The 21,178-nt window shown below is 37.7% G+C and overlaps 1 protein-coding gene across 1 annotated transcript in view; it reads left to right on the top strand.

Moving 5' to 3' along the window:
* The window catches only part of ARHGAP15 (Rho GTPase activating protein 15), a gene marked incomplete at both ends in the record, with an annotated part of 224,747 nt that overhangs the window by 180,231 nt on the left and 23,338 nt on the right, over positions 1-21,178 (top strand). The window lies entirely within an intron of this gene.

Here is a 21,178-nt window from a genome sequence, read left to right as displayed (position 1 = left end):
GGGGGGGGGGGGAGACTAAAAGGAAAAATAGCAGTTTGTATGTTGGAAATTAAACAAAACCAAAAGTAGGACAGGGATCCAAAGGAAAGCAGTGAAAGAGAAAAATGTGCTGAAAAGAATCGGAAAAAAAACCTACTAGAGGTAAAGTACTGGCTCTGTCAAAGTCAGTGGCAGGTTTACCACTGATTTTGAAAAGGCAAAGATTTGATGCCAGGAAATGAGAAGATGAAAAATGAATATTTTGAGGACCTGAGAACCAGAATTAGAAGCAACCTGTACGTATTTACTGAACTTATTTCCACAGATTCCACATATAATGAACATATTTCCGCAAATACAAAAGAACATTTTTCACAGATGTGGCCTAAATGAATCTAACATTGATCAATAGATACTGTTACAGGTGTGGAAGCTGATATTGGTAGATAATTAGGATAAATGACAAATACATTCACCTCTCTGAACAGCTTACTACTCTTAGCAAAGACCCCACGTTTAATAGCTTAGCAAAGATGATCGATGGTACAGGTGTGGAAGCTGATATTGGTAGATAATTAGGATAAATGACAAATACATTCACCTCTCTGAACAGTTTACTACTCTTGGCAAAGCTTAGCAAAGATCATCGATGGTAGTAAACCTCCTGTTACTGCTTAACAAGAAAATAAAATTTTTAGAAATCAGGAAAAATCCTGAATCTTAAATTGCATTAAAGACTTCATACACTTTTGAATTAATCAAGTATAAACATGAAGTTGCTGCAACATTTTCTCCTACGTTTTATTAACTCTTTTAAAGTTACCTGAAGACTACTACTAGAACTGCTAAATATTGTGTGCTGTATGTGGTTTCTTGGAGGTGATAGATCTTGGAGAACAACTTCCGCAATTAGTTTTGTACTACACATAAACTAAGACTTTTGACTCAAAAATTCTCATGAAATTGAGAGATATGAGAGCCATAAAAATATTCCCATCTTCAAGCCTCCATGTATATCACAAGGGAAGGTTTCAGGGGAGCAGCAGATGTTTGCCACCTTCTCAGCTGTTCCGAATCAGTCTTGTCTTTAGCTGTAACTGGAGGATGAACTGTGGTTATGAGGAATCAGTATTCATGCCAGTAAATTCTGTGAGACTGAATAAATCATAATTTATCAATCACCCACATGGTTTTGACTCTTTACTTGGGTTCCCTTAGATTTATAGTTGTTGGGTATTTGTGTGTCAATAATGCAGTCTGCCTTGGGTTTCAAATGACCATACACTGTATTTTGTTTGGAGGCAAGAGAGGCAAAATCAGTATTTTTTACCCTTCTTCACTGCCTAGGATCTTTACTCAGGAAAAAATGTGCCATAAAAATAATGGTTCTGTCTATCATGTCTCTTGGCATCCAAGGCTAACGTGCTTGAGGTTGACATTACTGCTCAAGTGTTCACCTAAAACAGATGGGCTGATACTGTAAAGTTAGATAGAAGTCTAAGCCAGTGTTTTGCAGTACGGAGGCACCAAGCACCTTTTTCTTGTGGTTTATACTACTGTGAAAAATACTGTGAAAAGTTAATCGTACATTAAAGCCACTCTGACAATGGCTGCTTAGGGCACATGCAAGAAATCTGCCTATTGAGTAACCAAAGAAAATTCGAAGAAAACTCATGCCCCTGGAGAACTACGTTACCATCTTACCAGTTGTGATAATTACGGTTTCTTAGTTTTTATTGGTGTAACTAGGGCACTTGTGCATTTTATATCATAACAAAATAGATTTTCAATGTCAAGCGATATTATCCATCTGAGCCCCCCTTACATGTCCTTTAAAATCCCAGCTATAAAAATATCTAACCGGGTCTGTACTTAACCTTTCCTCAGGTAAATGCATGCAGAAATGCCAAACTTCATCTCCTGTAAATCCGAATGCCACTTTGCAGTCCTCAGGGGTGACACCAACACCATGTGAAGGGAAATGGGAGGGTCTAGCATTTCAGTCCCCAAAGAATAATCCAGTAATTTTTAATCAGACCATTCAAGAAGTAACACAGACACAAAGAATGGCTTTAAGATAACAGGCCACTGTTTCAATTGTTTAAATAACATCCTTTCTCTGTGCTAGGTAGGAACCTGCAAGCAAGAAACAGCCCACTGGGTCATAGTGTACCTGCAAAAAACACCGTGGGGAGATGGGGAGAACAGGATTTATTTAACGTATGCTTGGGAGGGCTGTAGTGGTCTCCACCCGATGTCCCCAAGAGCCTGATGTCCCCTGTCAACTAGATGCTGAGGACAGCAGCAGTTTCAGATTGTTTCAGAAGTCGCAGAAGTTATTAGGAAAACCAGTATGTACTCCCAACCTGCTTACTCAGTCCTCTGAAGCTCTGCAGTGGGATAATGTCTAATAACGCACTCTCCACACATCACTTTCACTCAGTAATTATTATGATCTCCTCGGCACAATCCTTGTACCTTCATTTTTCTGCAGTTAACAGTGGGAAAGCAGTATTTGTATATATGATTTTCCCATAGAGAATTTTTTTTTTATTTTAGTTAAAGTTTAATTTAATTATAAATGCAAACAAATGTTCTGAAAAAGCCTATTTACATTGCAGAGATTGACTGTGCAATCAGTTCTTGTACAGCCCAAATACTTAATGGCTGTTTCTTCCCGCTTGCTCTGCCATTGTGTTACACCTACATTTATGGGCTATAAATAATATGTATCACACTGAAAATTAAAGATCACAGAAGACACTCTAGGCTGGCTGCCATATCAAAGTATTTTTTATTAGAATAATTATTAATTAGAATATAGCAAAGCTTTTTTTGGCTCCTTTTCCTATGCTGTTAATGTCATCTGCAGCATCAAAAATGAAGAGAGAACTGGTGAATATGAAAGGAAAACAAACTAACCATTGACAAGTTTATCATTAAAGAAGAAATAAGAACAGTAAAAATCTAAGACAACCCTTGAAATTCTAGATTTTTGGGGATGAGGATGGGTTTACAATAAAAAACATACCTTGTATTTTTTTAAGTTCTCTGAATATACTTTGTGTTTCATTCTCATTTCTTGAAGTAGGCAGGTCTTGAAGAGGGCTTTGACCTTGCCAACACGAGCATCAGCAGAACAAACTACCTTATTTACTTTATCCCTTTCACAGAGTTTTCTTTTACTATAAAAGTCTATTGATATCATACCTTTTTTGCTTCTGTGCAACAGGATTATCTTTTATCTATGATTTATTTTCCCATTAAGAGTTGAAAAGATCAGTTGATCATAAGAGGACCAGGCTATAACATCTCTCAGCACTTTCAAAAGTCTAAGTCATCATTTTTCAAATCACTGAATCAAGGCAGTAGAAGCTGTTTGGACCAAAGTGACATCAGGAAATTCATACTTTTCTTAGTCTACAGGCACTGAAAGAATGTTGGTTTTAGAAACTAAGCTAGCGGTCATTCAATATTTCTGGCTGAGAACCTATGGTAAAGGCTTCTATAACAGCCAGAGACATTAGACAGAGATGCCCATTCTTCTTATGCTTTCCATACTATTGGTTAGGTCTAATAGTTGCAATCTTAAAAAAAAAAAAAATATGTACTTGGCAATTCTTTAGAGGTTTTATGAAATAATCTGGAGGACTTTTACTGATTTTAAGCAAGCTCCACTAAGTTAAAGCCATTACACACATTTATGAGGATATTCTTTTAATTCACACCTGTAGGAAAAGGGATAAGGTACTGCAAATGGATCTGTTAAGCCATGTAAAGTGTGCTGGCAGTTCCAGGGTTTGAGGATGCTACTGAAAAGATCAATTGTTTTGACCCAAAGTCCCAGGGTGGGGCTGACGTGGGCACCGGGCCCGTGGGCAGGGGTAGGGGAGTCCCAGGTGGGGCTGTTCAGGGCCATTAAGGCACCACTGTAGGAAAGTGGGGACAGGTGGGAGATGCTTTTCAAAAAGCAAGCTTCTGGCCTCATAAAAATGCTAACAGTAAGGTGGAAAGTGCATGAGAAATTAAAACAGAACAAGGAGAGGCTTTTCATCTGTAAGGGTGTGAGTTTATAAGTGTGAATTTGTGATGTGCTCTCTGCTCTGATTGAACCCATCGTGTTGATACATAATGTGATATAATGGGGTAAGGACCTTCTTTGTGTTAAACTTTATGGGTTCCCTGTCCTGCTTGCACTTGTCTGTTCCAGCAATGCTCAATTGCCCTCTGTTCTTGAAGACTAGAGATACCTTGGTGAGGAGGTAGAAGCTTACTTCTTTATACCTCCTGTGCTAATCTGCTGGGTAGCTGGAAAGGCATTACATTTCTACAACTGTCAAACAAGCAATTTTCATGAGTACTAAATTAACTGAAAAAAATGGAGCTATAAAGGGTTCATAACACATTGCTGAAACACTAGAATTCTATCCTAATGCATATATGTTCAGGGAAACTAACCGTAGAGATACAAATTTCAATACTTATTGGATCATTCAGTAAGTGTTGGTTCATACATAATACAAGAGAGTTCCTAATTGTCTTTATATCCAATGCTTTGTTTGCAAAATGCTTGGTATTTGCTGTACAGATGACCTTTGCATCCCGTTATTTCATTTGGAATACCTTGTGCGTTAACTGCGAAACACCACGTGCCGTCCAAAGGTCAATTACTGTGTTTTTACGGCTTGGTTACTATACTTACGTACCGAAGGGAGGGGAAATATGATTTTTGACAGAGGCTAAATATTATGTTATTGCAGAGAGGTACATTTCTTATGGAACATGGAAAAGGACAGCTGAAGAGATCTGAATTGGTAACTACACAGGGGGAAAAAAGTGAGTTTAATCTTACCCTGACATTACCTCAACTTAACAAAAAACATTTTGGCAAAAAGAATTAAAATATTTCTGTTGTTTCTTCTATAAGAATATCCTGGAATATAACTCACTTTAAGAAAAAATTAAAAGTAAAATTTAAGCCACAAATATGTGAACTGATTGCGAATATTTATTAACTAAATAATTTAATAATAAAGAAAATGCCTACTTGATTAATTGTTACAGAGTAAAAATTACAATAAAACTGTCTTGATCAGTGCTTTGCAGAAGCACCATTACTGTCTGTGCAGTTGTTTAACAAGGATTTAATTGGAAAGATAAGTGAATGCACATTTAAAAGTATTGTTAATTTGCTTTATAATCACCCCATCCTTCACAGTATTGACAGCACCAGGCACAAACCCCTTTCTCTTTTACAAGTATTATTTTCCATATGTGCACAATAAATTCTGAAGCAGTAATTGGAAATTTTATGGATTTCAACATACCTAGTGTTTTGAGTTTATAGGTGCCATATCCCTTCTCTAAAGGTAGCTCATAGGTGGCATTTTAAGTAAAATCATTGCCTTTTTATTACCCATGGGCTGTTTTGGAGGTTGTGGTGTGGTTGGTTGTTGGTATTTTTGCGTTTTGGTTTGTGGAGGTTTTTAAAATTTTTTTTCTTTCCTAAGGAATATCTAATTCCTATTTACTTTTCCTTTCCATTTGAAATATCAACAAAATCCTCATTGCAACATTATTTTTGATTTAATAAACAACAGCCATCACAAACAGTAATCTTCAATATGTTTATATTCCATCTGTACTTATATTTATTGTTCTAAAATGGCTCAGATTAATCTAATTGACAAGTAAGAGCCCAGACCATATGAGCAGCTAAGGATGATACCTTTGACCAGCAGGATTCTTCAACCGTACTGACATGTTCTTTATCAATGAACTATGAGAAATGAGGAACAAATCTTGAGTTTTAGGTTTTTTTGGTGGTGGGTTTTTTTTTTTTTTTAATATTACTGATTATATGAGCTTGCTGGGACCATATGTCTGAGTGTCAGCTATCAGGAACCAGAGTAGTTTCCCGGCTGGCTCTGTCTCGGTGGGTAGAGCCTGTGGAGCTGACAAAGACTGAAGCTGCCTTTGAAACAGAACCGTCAGATCAACACAAATGGGCTGGGTGGTTTTGAAGCAAGCATTTAGAAGGGAAAAAAGAAGGGGGAGGTGAAAGGGGAGGAGGGAACTGAGGGGGGGGAAGGGGGGGGAAGAGAAGCAACTCCTTTTCACAGCTTTATTTCTTTAAAATAAGAAAAAAAGAAATAAAAAGAAAAAAAAACACTAAACCAACAAAACTCCCCATTCTAAAATACCCAAGTCTTTCCATTGACCCAATATATCCATTTCAAAGGCAGTCAGCAGCTCGGCTCTGCTCTTAACAAAGGCTCTGTGGGCAGAGGAGAGCAGGTCCTCTCTCAGCTGCCAACTTCCAGAGAGCAGCTATAAACATGAAGGTGCAACAGGATCATTGCAGGCTTTATTTTTAAATTGCTGCAGGGATCACTGGAAAAAAGAAGAAAAGAGATCGGTTCTCTCTTGCAGTCACTTTCCTTTTTGTTTAGTGGGTCCTTAATTTCTTATGCGTATGCATTAGTGAGATTTCCCATTGTATCTATCATCTCATACATTTTTTAGATGTTTTAAGAGGTTATTGATTGTATTTTTCAGGCATACGTGAGTAAGCTTAGAAACATGTGAACATGTCTTGGGTGGGGTCTAACCTTAGAGCCACCCTTCAGCCTTGGTGACATTCTCCGTCAAAAAGCAAAGCGTTCCCCACGTCTGCCAGCCCTTATTCGTGTAACCAGTCTCACTGTGAAAACAGTAAGAGTGGTCCAAAGTTCACATTGGAAATAACAGGCTCAAACTGGGTTACTTGCTAGCTGAGAACCAAAATGTCTTGAAAGTCTTGAGTCAAAAATAGTTTTTTCTTTCTTTTTCACACTTCCCAGGCAAGCACAGAAAATAAAATGGACTGAAGCAATTTTCAGAAATAATTACAAAACAGCTTGTTTCTGGGTTAAGACCTGCATATGCCAAGCTGTAGCCAAGAATTTTTATTTTTTTTTTACATTTTTTCCAAGCTTTAAAACTCTGACAACAGAATACTTTAATTGAGCCCACAGTAGTTGGTGAATCAATTAATATGTGCATGTTATTGATGTGGGTTCTTCCCTTTTCCCTCTGTGTCTGAATGTCTATTTTAAGATACAGAACATTATTTTTTGTATTCAAAAGAAGGTGTGGTTTCCACATCTTGCCCTTTTCTTTCCAGAGAGGTAGGGGGCTAAGTATAGTACCCCAAACAGTGATTTGTAAATATAAGTCAAGTGATGAAACCTGATGGAAATAGTAGTTATTGCAACAAATGTTTTGAATTATTTCATAAATAATGTGCAACATATACCAAAAAAGGGATGATAGAGCTAGAATATTAATGTTTTCTCAATATAACTTATTTGGGTTTCAGTGTGAAGGGGAAAAAAAAAAAAGAGAGAATCAGAATTACAAGTCTCAGTTGGCCAATCTGTAGCTCTAGACACTGTACAATTTCTCTTACCAATGGTATTGTCATGTTTTTCTTTTCAACGGTGTGATGAATAAGTCAGTAGAATGGGGCAGAAGAGGCAGTAAACTAGGTTAGTGTGGTCAGCCACAAACATACCATGGATTTTATGGCATGTATTGTATGATCAAGCATTTAAGACATGCCTTTTATTTCTTTTCTAACCACAGCACTATTTGCGTTACAATAGCTTTTTGCTTAGTAACACTTCAAGAAGTTGAAAAGCTTCTTGATAACCCCTCAAGGAGTGTTATTTAGGCGCTGAGAAGGACTGTAGTTTTGCGTGCTGTAGCAAGAGATTGCCTTTTTTTGGGGATGCTCATCGTTGTCATGGGTGACTCTTTGTTTGGGTTTGTTGTTCTGATAGTAATGCTACAGGAAATACCATTCCACAGAGCTCCAAAATAACAAGGAAAGGAAATAATTTATCAAGCAATTTGTTAAAAGTATTAGCAGAAAAACTTTCTATGATTTTTAGGATGATGGAATAATCTACAGAAGCTGAGGGTTGCCAGGCTTATTTATAGATAAACTGAGCCAAGTGTCAAAGGTATTTTACACGGGATGATCTTGTGCTGGAAGGAGACGGATGCCCTGGAGAACTAAGCTGCATAGTTCCTACTTAAAGTTGGTCATGCTCAATGACTTACAAGGTCATGGTGTGGCCTAATATTTGGGGTGGTTTTCTTCCCTGTGGTCAATATCTGTAATTCTGTGGTTTGTGTGTAATACTAGCTGACAAATATGCACTTGTAATAGGGTCTACAACAAAAAGGATGATGTTATATGCGGATGTACATTACTTAATATTATGCACGGTGGCATAGGATAAGAAATTACCACACCACGGAATTAGGCTTTATCATGGTATTTGTGGTCTTCTGTATATTGAGAACTGGGAAAACCATAAATGCTGTGGCAGATACAACTGTTGTGAGTAGCAAGTGATTTTTGTTAAGGGAGACTTTGGTAATGCATTTAGCTGTTGAACTCCATTGGTTATTTTAGTGGGAGGTAAGAGTCCTGGGGGCCAAAATGGGACATCACTGGGAGCCAAACAGGAAAACATTCGACTGAAAAAACTGAATGAGGGGGGAAAAAAAAAAAAAAGAACATCTAAAGTACGTAATCTGTGATAATTGGAAACTTTTGCTTTTATGAGGAAACTTATGTTCTTTTATTGACTGTCTCATTTGTGGATACAATCTTTCTTAGAAATATATTCCTACTGAAAATAAATTGGTGTTCTTAAGAAATTTTCAAGTCACTTATACCGTCATTTTTCATGGATTTAGAATTTAATATTTCTGTCTTTTTTGTCTCGCTCTTTCTTTTCTTCTTTTTTTTTTTTTTTAAGTACTTTTGTGTAAACAATTCAATGGAATTTTTTGTATGAGCAAATTATTATGGTCCTGGAAAGCACGTTCCCTTAATATATTCTTTGGACATTTTGGGCCTGGTTCAGTTACCTAATGATTGGTATTTAGTGCCACTTGAGAGGATGCTGAGTATCACAGTGACCCTCATAAGACTGACGTTTCTAGCAGAAGGTATACAGAGGAGTTGTGCCCTTGGAAATTGAGTGCTAGAAGTCTGGTGAGATACCTTAGAGCATTTAGGAAGCATTAAATGCCTATATTTAGGGAAACGAACAATTGTTCTTGATGGCACCGTTGGCTTTTTCCCTTTAAAAAAAAAAATCCCATCATATATAGATGTATAAAAATATTGCATATATATTTAGTGGGAAAAACAATTTTTTTAAAGAAAAACTTTAAGAAGTCCTGTCATAGTAAAGTGTCATATCCTACTGTCCTGAACAAATACATACTCCGTACATAAATATAAAGAAAGAGACATTCCTTTCTCCTTCTCTTCCACATCTTAATTTACACTTTAGATTTATTATTGTAGGGATTATTAAACATATTAATTTAAACACTTAGAGAGGTAGTCACACTGTATTTTAATTTGAAAGTTATGCATGGTACCAGAGTCTTAAAAGTGAGAATGTAGCGTAGCTCTCACTTGAGTTTTCAGCTCTCATCTGAATGTTAACACTGTTCAGTCTGTAGCATGCCTGTTGTCAGTAAAAGTAACAGGGATTGTTCAGATCTCTTGAGATCAAAGGTCTTGTTTCCCAACTCTACTGTAATAATCTGAGCCTAATCAAAACCCTTCCTGTGGACAAACACCTCAGGGTGAGCTGTGACAATGATGCCTTTTGAAATCAACTTATGAATCCGTGGTTCTAATTTCAACGTATTGTCTCCTCTTCATATAATTACTACTATTATTTATACAACGTAACTATGGTAAAATTTTGAAATAATCAGGGTGTGGAGAATTGAATATAATAGAACAAATATTTTATTTTGGCCATTCTACTTCACAAGCAGTGTCCAAGATGCAGCCAAATCTACTAGTTTATAATCCTTCTCTGTGTCCGTGTTGCACACTTTCTTTTTTTTTTTCCTATTACCGGCTGACATAATGTGGGAGGCTTGGCTCATCCATGAGTTGCATCCTGGGCTGACATTGGGACACGTATGGGCAGGAGATATTTGGGAGTGACAGTAGCCTGGAGTTAGGTTATGCCAAAATCCTGATATAAACCTCAGCAGATGCTGAACATAGCATTCCTCACCTCTCGCAAGCTGAGTAAAGTTTATAATAAGAGGCATCTTTAAACCTGAAACAAGTTTTAAAATAATGTTGCCAGAACTGGCTGCAGTTGGGTTCACCACACTTTAAATCCCATGAACTGTAAAGACTGGACTGAGTAGACTGTTAAAGGGTGAAAAAAAAAAATCTCTTGAAAGAGGAAAAGATAGAGTGCTATTGCTGGATTTTTACTTATTGTAGTATACCAGAGAGATCTCTCTTCTTCTTTTTTTTTTTTTTTTTTTCCCGGTGTAATCAGATAATTAAAAAACAAACAAACAGGGATTTCAAAACACATTTCCATCAACCAACATTATGTGCTTATGATACAGAAGATTGAGAACGACTTAATTAAGTAGATAGCAGCAGTGAAGAGAAGATGGATGTGAGGAGAAGGCGATTACTTGCTTTTGGTGGAACTTTCTTTAGCTGGTGTCGGATGCCTTTCTAGAGACAGAGCATCGATGCAAAAGGAAAAGGAAAATACAGGAGAAAAATGGCAAGAAGATTATATCACTTTAGTGCAAAAAACTATTTCTTACTGTAAGGAAAGTTAGCTGCTTGCTCAGTGTTTTGTTCAAGGATAATGTTGACATCAGCTGAGGGGACAGGATAACTCGTTTCAAAGTAAGTAGTAGCCAGTGCTCAGAAAAACAGTATGCTATAGCATCTGAATAGCTTTAGGTAAAGCCACATGATACCAGACTTGAGATCTGTATGGGTGGGACAGGATGGAATTGATCCTATCTAGAAAAAAGGGTACACTTGGGAGGGCAAACTAGAGATGTGAAATTACATAAGGACATCTGGGCTAAAGAGCGATAACAAAAAGATACCCAAAACAGCTAAAAGAGCAACACAAAGGGCTTGTAGTATCATCAGCTGTCCTGCTTAATCCGGGGAAAGAAACTTACTTTTGTTTTTGATGTGCTTAATACTTCGCACAAATGAAGATCCTAAGGCAACTTAGAGATATGTATTTTTGAATCAGAGCCACATGATAAAGCATTCAAACATAATGCAAATAATTGCAAACTGATGTATCCAGCAGTTTTTTAAAAAATGAATAAATAATTTAGCTTTACACATGGGCAATCCTTGCTAAAAATTGCAAATCAGAACACTTCTGTTTTAATGTATTTTATTTTGTTAATGGATTCACTAATATGAAAGGCATCTAATTGTATAATGTATTATTAGTCATTTTCTTTGGCATCCTATTAACTTTAAATAATTCTAATATTTAACATTTTATAACATGCACAACAAAGTTCGTCTATCTCCAGCAAAGGAAAAAAACATGCATTAATAATAAAATTTTCATAATTCTTTCTACTGTGTATGTTGTGATACATATTTGAGCAGAAACATTGAAAATTGAAGTGTAAAATAACAAAGCGTGTTAGATTGCAATTCAGAAATGTACATTGTAGTATACTGTGGTCCTGTAAATACAAGATCTAGAATATAATTCAGTACAATTAACTTATTTTAAAATTGAGTCACATATAAAGCGTGATAGGATATAACTAAGTGCATCTACGGAATGTCTTTTCAGTGATAGCTAGAGTGTATAAAATGGTGATTAATGCCTACTAATGGAAGTGGTCTCCACCACAAGTTGTGAGTACTGTGGTTGTGGCTGAGTACAATAACCACACATAGAAAGACTGATAATCTCTAGCAAATCCCCAAGTTTTCCTGGGCTAGAAATAAGATGACAGGTCACATTAGAAATTTTCTCCTTACGGTGTTTTTTTCTTTTGTTTTAGTACGTCAGGACTTGTTCCTATGTGTTGTGGAAGTATTATGGGAATGAGCAATGTCTAAACTGCTTAACAAATGCACACTTTCCCCACACCAATCTGTTTTCTGGGGACAGCCAGGTTAGTGCTATACAGCATCCTCTCGGTTGGGTGCTACTAATGTTAATAAAATGCACTTAGCACTTAACATCTCAAGATCTCAAAAGAGCTTGCAAAGCAACATCATTATCTTTACATTATGGGTACGGAAAATGAAGGATAGGGAGAGTAAAAGATTTGCCCAAGTTTCCATGGCAAATCAGTGACAGAACCAGGAGCAGAGCCAAAATCTGTTGATTTATAGTCAGTCTTCGATGTAGCGTGCCATGCCATTTCACCAAACTCCATTTGCCAAGTCCCTACTGTGTACAGAGACTGCAGATAAGGCTGCAGTCACCCTCTGAAATGTGGATTTTGGGCTCAGAGTAATGCAAAGCCAAATTAGATCTTCAAATGTGGGTCTCCCCTGTGATGCATGGCCACCTGTGCAAGGGACAGCGGTGCAAAGATCCATGAATAAGCTGCTTTAAATTCCTCTGTGCTAGGGCTACTGAGTAAAGGGACCGAGTCCTTGAGGAGCCAAAAGAACGTTTTACATGTGAATGAGGTCCTGGTTTTCATTTCTGCGGTGGTAGGGATGCATCAACCACGCATTGTGTTTTGCATGACTAAGCCTCATGGAGCTATGTGTTTGCGTAGTCACTTTTGAAAATGACAACATCTAGAGAATATATGAGCCGATATGTATGTTGAAGGGCTTGTGCTAACATCTCTGTGAGATACCAAATATTACTAGCTATATTTGGGAAGCAGGAAAATGAGGAGCTGAGTAACATGCCTAAGGATGTTTGTGATGATTCAGGGATACAAACCAAATCTCCTTGTTTCAAATCCTTTGCCCTAGCCCCAGGGTCATCCTTTTTTCAGCTCCCTTAGGATGCACAATACAGACCAAAATCTACAAAGAACTGGCTGTCTTCCTGCCACTGTGGATCACAGGAACAAGCAGACAGCCAAGGGATGGTTTTGGTCAACATGCTCAGCTCTTGTAGGCAGGCATCCTTCCTCACAGGAGTGAAACCTCTTCAGATTCCCCCTCGCAGTTTTATGCCTCTGTTTACAGTAATTGTATCAGTTGTAGTGATAATGTCGGTGATTCATTTCTTCAGTGTGTTCGCATGTGTGTGCCTGTGTTTCAAGAGATTGCCCTTACAGAGCAAAGGTATGTAGTAAACATGGCAACAAGGAATTATTTGTGCTAGACTAAGGGAAAAATGTCATGCCTCCCAGACCTCTGATTGCCTTGCTAGGATTTCTGCAGGGCCATGTCCTGCCTGCTGAGAAGCTCCAACTGAACTAGAGTCCTCTAGTTTTCAGATTAACCATAATCCAAGGCACTGAGTTACCCATAAGGGGGTATTTCCCCTCTGCTGAGCCTCCATGCATACCTGCACTGGTCAGTCATCCTCATGGTACAGGCAGAATTTATCCTTAGCATTCGTTCTTCCTGCTGGATAACCAGTTTTATCTGCCTCTGGTCCCATCTTGGCCAAATCTGAATTTACTGAAGTGCTTCCCGCTGTTCATCTACCCTCGTTCACTGCAAAGGTGCTGCAATTCAGGCATCTGCTTACTTTCTTCTCACTACCGGACTAAGCGTTTGAGGTTCTGCCAGCAGAAGATAGGGCCATGTAATGCCATGATTTAATATAAATACAAGTCGATGGCTGTTTGCTGTTTAAAACAGCCTTTCTGGCTGCGGTCTCGGTGAATAGGTGAGTGTGTGTCTGAACTCAGCTTGGCTGTTCACAGCTCCACAAATGTGTGCATGTATCTGCATACAGCTTGCTGTTTGGTTTTTTTTTCCTACCCTGTGTCTAAATAGGTCCTAAAAATCTGAGCTATTCTTTCTCTCTCATCCTGGTAAGCGATATCAGAGAGCTTTGAAAGACTTTAGGTTTGCAGTGAAGCTTGTACCGCTATGTAATTTTGTGTATCTGTGCTGTTGAAAATGAAGAATTTAGGTAGGGCTTTGTATAAAAAAAGCTGATATAAGGTGGACAACTTTATTATACATCCCTATACATTTAAAAGTCCCAGTTGGAAGAGAAAGCAAGATAGCGAGAAACACAAACATGTGTTGGATTATTTCTTGTTAAGCAAATGTAGTGCTGTGAAAGATTGACAGCACGGGAAACTGGAGTCCTCCATTTATCCATACTTCATTTCTAATATCTGGCTTCAACAGCAGATTGTAACCATAGAAAGGCTATAGACTCTGGGTGAAATGGCACTCCCTTTTGGATCCAGTTTTATAAAAGAAAACAATTATTCACAGAATGCATGTCTTTATTCTTTATTGCACATTTCAAAGTCTCCATGAATACTCATTTGCATGTGACAGCTAATGCTGCATCTTGTATTGGCCAGTAAGAGGCATGATTGCACTAAATTGGAAGCAGCAGGCACAGGTTTTCTTTTAAGAATGGGGGTGGGGGTAGCCATCCACTCGTACTGTTCTCAAGTCTTCAGTCAAAACGATTTTAGAACAGTTGCAAGTAGAGTTACTGGGATAATAAATCCCAAATTAACTGAATATGCAGATTTCACTTCCATTAGGTTACACTCTTTAAATTGACATACCCTTCACTTTATCTTTTGTTAACAACCCCAACTTTTAAAGCAATCGAGAAGTGGAGAATTGAAATACTAAACTTGTACTTCAGGAGTGAAAAATGAGGACAGTAACATTCCCCAAACTGATATTATTATTTCTTTTTCCCCACTTTCTTTCTTGATAAACCTAAATAAATACATTTGCTCACCCTGCATAATTTTTCCAAATGATCTTGTTAGCCGAATGACACACAGGATAGCAGAATCCCAGCAATGCAGAAAGGCTGCTGCCGGCAATGCTTACAATAAAAATCTATGTACACAGCAGCAACAGAAAATATTTATTTGGTAACACATTCCAATTCCTTTTTGAAATGCATGCAGGTTTGACTCAGAAGATATAGAGATAAATACTTCTACGGTTTCTATGTAATCCCTTTGAAAATTATCTGGAATATAATGGGGACAAAAGCAGCTCCTTGAAAACTACCCGAAACTCACTCTTTTATTAAACGTAATCTCTCAGTAAAATAAGGGAGCGTAGGAACTAGCTGCTTATAAAAGGGAGGAGATTAAGAAAAACACCTTGAAAAGGTTTACTACAAAAAACAATGTATCACAATCATTCATTTCCAAAAAGTTAAAATTGAAAGTTGCTTTTTTTTCCCCTTCTGTTTCCCGACAGCTACAAGGCTGTCATGCTTTTTGTTAGAAAGCCCTAAAATGCCGTATGAATTGCAACTAAAGCATCAGAAAGTTTTTCGTGCACGCAGTTTAACAATGAGATTACCTGCAGTACGTTTTTTCCAGCAAGAAAACTATGCAAAACCATTGCATTCCAGTAACAGACAGGACTTACTTTGTAAGATGGATTTCAAAAGATCTGGAGGCTTCTGTTCCTTATAAAACTATGCCAAAGACTATTTAAGTGGCCAGTAATATAAACATTATGCTACTAACACTGAACAGTTTATCACATAAATATAATTGTCTTCTTTTAGAAGAATAATAAAAGCCGAATCCATATGTTACACATTATTTAAAATTGTTTTCTGCAAGATGTATTAATCCCAGCGAAGAAGCAATTCTTCTACTATAGGAGTATAACAGCAGTTTTATTTTATTACATTGTCATTGTTTAATTTGTTTGTTCCCGGTAGTAGTTTCACAGATTTTTATGAACTGTTACTTTTATGGAAAGTCAAGTTACAAATGATGGACGCTGTTTGCTTTCAGGAAAAGAAAGGTCACGAAGGTAGATAATGTATTTATTTATTTACTTGCTGTACTCAACCTTTTAAAAAATCCCTCGATTCTTAGCAGAAGCTAAAATAACTTGTGGTTTTTAGACCCAGGAGGCACATATTTTGATATTGCTCCTCAGCAACACTGCTAGCTCTGCAGTCTATTCAAATCTGGGAGTAGAATTTAAAGCTCGGATAAACAACGTTTGGTAGCAATGGCTGTGCAGAGCTTACAGTTTATCTTTACAGAAATGTGATCTTCCAGCTAAATGTCATTTTATGTATTTGTTTTTATGAATTTGATCTGACCGCTATAACAATAACTTATTTGTTAAAAAACTCGGTTCCGCTTTGGACTAAGTTATTTTCCATCAATTAAAAATTAACTGTTTTTTTTTCTAGGCAATGTAAGGCTTAGTTTCGAATTCTTCTGTTCTAGAATTTAAAATTATTAACTCTCATGTGTGAACCTGAACTCTAGATTACTAGTAGTGTCACTTAATGATGAGATGAGACTTTAAATAACTTTGAGACAAAAACCAGCTCTCAAAAATTGACTGTTTAAATGCAACGCAGAAAAAGGGCTTAAGCTGCTGAAATATTTTGGGTAGGTTCACATCTGTAAATGAGGCTGAAATATCTGGCCTATTTAAACACGAACAAATCTAAAAATATTTTCGTTTTAAAAAATTAATTATAGCAGCCCCACCAATAAAACAGTATTTGTAAGGCACCTAAAAAGCAGACATAAGAAAAAGTACATAATGCTAAGTATATAAAGCATTTAAATTATAATACAAGTCAAAATGAAAGTAAAAGAAAAAATTTTAATAATGTTAATACTCCTTTTTATTTCATAGTTAACTCATTGTTATCAAATATGCAAAAGGCATTCTGAACTTGGATACGTAACGATTGGTTGTAAGATCTGAAAGAAATTGCACATTGTCTGCTTTCTTTTAACCGTAGTCTTCATCAGCTGGAATACCACCAAGTTTCTTATTTGCTGTCCATATCCCAATAGGAAGTACATTGCCATTGCTTGTTGGAATCATGATCAGATCCTACAAACAGTTGTTCTCTGAGTTTTATTTTTTAATGGGTTGTGGTTTAAATGCTGCTTTGACTGAAGTTAGTCACCAGCATGTTTGCTCTCTGTTGTATCGCTTTTAGTCTGTCCAGTTTCGATTAAGATATCTTTTACCTAAGGAAAACAAAACAAAACACCACATCACGGTTTTTCCTTTTTTTTTTGCTTTTAATCCTGGTATACACTCTTCAAGCTGGATAATGTAGTATGCATTAATACATATATATTTGCGTAGACAAGCAAGTCTGTGTTTAAATAGATGCTAACTCCGGATATCTGAGGCTTAACGTTGGCTCTCTCTGTGGGCTCTTGTGTCAGTTCATCTCTTTGTGCCTCTGTTTCTCACTGCACCTTTTGTCTGCCTTAATTGCTTAGATTATAAACTTTTTCTCACTCTCACTATGTGCTTTTATAATGCCTGACACAATGGGGCATGGATCTTATTAGGGCATCTTGTCACTACTGTGGTTATAATAATCCAGATGGTGATACTACCACTATTAGTAGTAATAATAATAATAAAAGTATTAAACTGCCATCACCAATAAAAACAATAATAATCATCATTATGCTATTTTTCCTAAGAAGAGTGTTCGTAGCCCTGGCTATGAAGCTTTCCTATTCCAAACTCTATAGAAAGTCAGTAAAAGTTTTAATCAATGAAGTTTTAAGGACATATTTCTTTACTTAGGTTTTGGTATTAAAAAAAAAAATCACATTTATGTGCTGCAGTTTTAGAACTAACAAGATGAGTTTCAACATGGCCATGAAAAATCTAACTCATTGTTTCACATTATCATATATATTGGCCTAGACATATATGTGTGAGGTTTCTTGTTTGTTTTCGTTTTTTGCTGTCAAGGAAATTACAGCAACACGTTTTTATTTCCTTTGTCTGTGTGACGGAGTGGGATACGCTCAGGTCAAATGTTGAACTCCATTTTATATTATAAATACATTTTAGATTAGGATGTACTTTTTGCATATGTAAGCAAGATTATTAGGAGGTATTCCAGTTGCTCTTCAGCCTGAGAATAGTTGTTGACACTTCATTAAAGAATATCTGGGATATTTTTAACCTAGACCAATTCAGTGACCCAGTTTATAGTGCAGCCTTAGTTGTGTAGGTGCAAATCAGGGGACAATGAAGTGCAGCCTGGCAAGTCAAAATGAGCGAGGAAGGCTGGGCAAGAGCATTTTTAACAGGCATTAAACACTGAAGGCAGCATCTCCTCGATCACCGTGCTGAAACCATCCAAACAACTGTCCGAGACTGTTAACCATAATTGTCTCCTGATTAACCATCCCCTTTCCTGAGGAATGATAGAGCCTACATGGGAACCAAGAGGGCAACCAGCAAATGTGGTGGTGGAGCACAGGCAGAATATAATACCGACGGGGGCTGGAAAGGGTGTGTGTGGAGGGACTTGCCATCACTAGGTGTAGGAAAATAATTTTGGGGGGCGAGAAAGCAAGAAGGTGCTGCCTGGTTGGGTACACCATGAAACCAAGGAGAAAGAGGAACTGAGCAGGACATGAGTGTTCCCAGGAGGTTTTGCAAATAATCCCAGCTCTGATGCTTCTGAAGAGTAAAACAGTTAGGACATTTCTGTGCTAAGTTTGTATTTCAGTCCTGTTAGCCAGGTCTCACTGGGGAAGCCATCACGGAGCCAGGGCTCGTGTTCAGGAGCAACCTGGGAGAGGCGGGGGAGGCAGGGCTGGGGAAGAGCCCAAATCCAAGAGGAATGGTGGGACAGGAGGAATGGGAATGGGAGGGAGTTGTAGAGATCACAGTTTGGAAAATGAAGAAACTTGGCCCAAGTTCATTTGACTTCAAGCACCAGCCTCAGATCTCCTCCCAGCAGGCGGCTGCTAGAGCGGAAGCTGGATCCAAGGGTACCCATCGGTAAAACGGAGTGTGCTGTATTTGAAAGCTCTTCTGCCTCTGCTTGATCCACCGGTATGCTTTGGTTAGGAGGGAAAAAACATATTTCACATGCATGCTACTGATTTACTCTCAGAGGGCCAAAGTTGGAATTTTATTCAAGTCAGACACCAAAACTTTGGATATTTCTCTTTATTTTGTGGACCCTTAAAAACTTTCAAAACTGGACTTAATATTTCCTAAGAAAAGAGTTTCTCAGAATATTCTGTATACCTTCATAGCCTGGCAGGAGATACCGTGAGAACTATCATTCTTGTATTAATTTGACATTTTTGCTTTATAGCAGATTCTGTGAGTGGGAGAGGGAAGGTGGAATTTAGATACTTCAGAATTATTTGGCTCCACATTTATTTATTCCACAAATAGATAATATTTCAGTGAAATCACTGAGATTTTATTTTTTTGAAACTCTCTTGTCTGTCTTTACCAACTCCTATTTAAAAATAACCCACTGGCTTTAAAACAGATGTGGTCCTGTGTGCTTCTGAATGCCACCTCAATACTTCTGAGCTTCTCAAATCACGTTAAAGTCCTTGTACATACAGAAGGCACTGGATATCACCAAAGTTGTCCACCATCTGGCAAGACTAATGCTTAGTTCTTTGAGGCAAGAGACTAAACTCACAGTGATGGCGATGGGGTCTCTCCTCTTCCAAACTGCCAGATCCACAGAAGGAAGGGGTTGGGGTTAAGAGATGAGATGGGATGAAGGACAGCCCCATACACATCTCGCAGCTCTCACACACCTATCACATCTTCTGTCATAGAATTAAGTGAGCACTTTGCAGTCTGCTGTATTCTGTGGGTTTAGACAAAATATGGAACCAATTCCCAAAGGCAGGATCCCCGGTAAAAAATCACAGGAAACATTTAATATGAAAGAGAAACATCAACAGTGATAGAAATGTGGGGATTTGGGTTTTTTGTTTGATTTGGGTTTTTTTAATATAGCTTCATAAACATCTATTCCCAAGGAAAATAATTCCCAAAGGGAAAACGGTAAGGAAGCGGATTCATTTGTCGTGGTGTCAAGTTTGTTTCTGAATTGAAGGATTTCCCATGTACTTAGCAAGTGAGAGAAGTCCGATTAAGGCTAAAAATCTCTTATTTAATTAAGCTTCTCTATGCCCCTTGAGGGCAAGCACTGTCTTCATTTTAGACACAGGTAAACTACACCGTAGAGAGGTAAGAGGCAAATCCTTTTCCCTGAGCAGATCCCACAAGTTAAGGACAAGGCATCTCAGCAGGTTCTGGAGGAAATCCTCCCCTTCTTCAGTTTTGTGGCATCAATACCTCCTAATGCACGTGGTAGAGCTGCAAATGCTATATTCACCTTCAAATTTTAGGTGCATGGTCGCTCTACATTGTCATGTCTGGGACAGGACAATGGACTCGTGGGCAGGAGATTTGGATCCCACCTGTACATGTTTGGTATCCTTCCCCAGGCTGATTCCAGGGCTTGGCTCAATCTGCTTTGGAGATGGTCACAAATGAGGAGTTGGGACTGCACAAACTGTCAGCAGCGGAGCAGGGAGGAAATCCCCAAATCACCTTTGCTCTCCCCAAGAGAAATCTTTATTTCTCTAATAGAATTATCAATCCCATTTGTAATTTCTAAGGGCATCTTTGAGACCCTCACACTTTAAAGCTCTGCTGAGATGTAGGTTGTATGTTTACCTGCCAGGTACAAGCCATAGAAAAAGTGTGTTTGCTACAAGAGATTTTTTTTTCTTTTTGAAAGGTTATCAACCATGTACTACATTTTACCAGAAGAAAGATAGACACCCTCAATTTCACTGCTTTGTGAAGTTGTAGTGCTACCGTTCAGCATGATGTCGTGAAGTAATGCCAGTGTGGTATTGTGTTAGGGTATTGCAGAATGTATGGTGCTGAGTGCGAGTTCCTCAGGTGCAAGGTCCCACCAAATCTGGTGGAAGTTGTCTCATTGCTATCGGCAAGAACAGAGTTGTCTCTCCTTTTTCTCTCATGTTTAGTGTAACTTTAACTACTACACGGAAATAAATTATATTAGAAAACCTGCATATTATTATATTGAAATTGTGATAAAATTATTGGAAGTATTTGACATTATCTTCTTCCCTTCTTTCTTTGATACCAATACTTTTCTGTAGACTGCACTAATTATTGTACCATGTAATCCTGTGCCATCAAATAGACTAACACATTAGCTAGTTCTCTCTCTCAATCTCTTCATGCTTGCTTTCTCTGTGAGTCACATCAGTGACAGCAGCTAAGTAAATCAAAGTTTATAAGACTTGGGGAAAAATTGTCATATGCTACACACAAAACCAGCTACTGTATTTCAAAGTTTTGGTTGAAGTAACAATATCAGAGGATCTCTGTCATATGGGAATCCTT

Source organism: Cariama cristata, unplaced genomic scaffold, assembly GCF_000690535.1.
Source record: "Cariama cristata isolate BGI_N322 unplaced genomic scaffold, ASM69053v1 scaffold6738, whole genome shotgun sequence".
Lineage (NCBI taxonomy): Eukaryota > Metazoa > Chordata > Aves > Cariamiformes > Cariamidae > Cariama > Cariama cristata.
The sequence above is the reverse complement of the archived record's forward strand: the minus strand, read 5'-3'. Positions and strand labels throughout refer to the sequence as shown.